The sequence below is a fragment of the Camellia sinensis genome, chromosome 15 (assembly GCF_055761805.1).
Source record: "Camellia sinensis isolate YWXY chromosome 15, ASM5576180v1, whole genome shotgun sequence".
NCBI lineage: Eukaryota > Viridiplantae > Streptophyta > Magnoliopsida > Ericales > Theaceae > Camellia > Camellia sinensis.
In genome coordinates, this window is record NC_138975.1 from 121,465,395 (window position 1) to 121,466,801 (window position 1,407).

The window sequence follows — 1,407 nt, forward strand, 5'->3', positions numbered from 1 at the left end:
CTTCACCGGCGGGCGGCAACCTCACCTTAGCCGTCCGCCGGACCTCAACCAAATTCCGCTAAAGTTTTCTACACGCCCTCACTCCGCCGCCGTATTTCATCGCCGCTCATCTTCCTCCGGCCAAATTCCTCTCAAACTCCATGTCTTTGCCACTGCTAGGCAGTCGGTCTATGCTTACAGGAGTAAATGATGTCAACACCTCTGTATCAGAAGGAACTTGTGATACTGTCCATACACAAGTAGATTATGACACCACTCTGGAAGACTTAGTTGCTCAGGTGATGGTTCCTGTAAGATCCCCAGCCGTGGCACTTATTGTCACTAATGCCTTGATGTTGCGTATGCCTTTTGAAGCTCTGGCAGAAACATGTGAGGCTGATAGATCTGTTTTCGACATGCCCTTACTGCTATTTGTAGCCCTTGTAGGGGCCACAGTTGGAGGACTGCTTGCAAGACACAGGAGAGGAGAATTGGAATGGCTGAATGAGCAGTTGCGCCAGATCAATGCAGCACTAAGAAGGCAAGCAAAGATCGAGTCTTATGCCCCCACTCTGAGTTATGCTCCTGTTAGTGGTAGAATACAAGAAAATGAAGTAATTGTTGATCCAAGGAAGCATGAATTGATTTCCCATTTGAAATCTGGAAAGAATTTTCTGAGGAATCAAGATCCAGAGAAGGCATTTGTGGAGTTTAAAGCTGCTGTGGCTGTTCCATCGCCATGGGAAGTACATGGCTGTGGCTGTTCCAAACAGATTCATCTCATCTCTCTCTCTCATCTTTGATGTGGTGCCCAAGGATGTCAACACTGCTGTGTTGTTTTTGAGAAGAGTCAGAAAACTTGCATCGAAATTCCTCTCTCTCACTTTACTTTTTCAAACCCACAGCTCCTTTTTCTTTCACCACATGATCCCCTTTCTTTTCTTTTCTTTATTTTCCACTTTCAAACCCATAATCCTTTTTTTTAAATCAACCCACTCAACTTTCTTTTATTTTAATATATATCTATATATATATATATATGTTTATTATAACATATTGCACAGACTCACAAACCCATTTTCTTTTCTTCTTTTCTTTCTTTATTTATTTCTTTCTTTTCATTCCTTTATTACATCTATACCCATATCCATCATCACACTCTTTCTTTATTTATTTCTTTTAATCACCTTTTGCACCTCCCTCACCGACTCCCTCACCACAAAATAGAATTTTTATTTATTTATCTTATCTTTTTTTTGTGTTCCATTTTTCACAATAAAAAAAATATATATATATATATATATAGCTTTGCACACCAAACCATATTTTATTCATCTCAGGGATCAACCCCGATCACAATTTTACACACAAAAACAAAAAAAAAAAAAAAAAAAAAAAAAAAAAAAAAAAAAAAAAAAAAAACCAAAA

The 1,407-nt window shown here is 38.6% G+C and overlaps 1 pseudogene across 1 annotated transcript; it reads left to right on the top strand.

Moving 5' to 3' along the window:
• Positions 1–1,407, top strand: LOC145813507 (protein FLUORESCENT IN BLUE LIGHT, chloroplastic pseudogene; annotated as a pseudogene). The gene has a single exon (XR_014356623.1). The product of XR_014356623.1 is annotated as a protein FLUORESCENT IN BLUE LIGHT, chloroplastic pseudogene (transcript).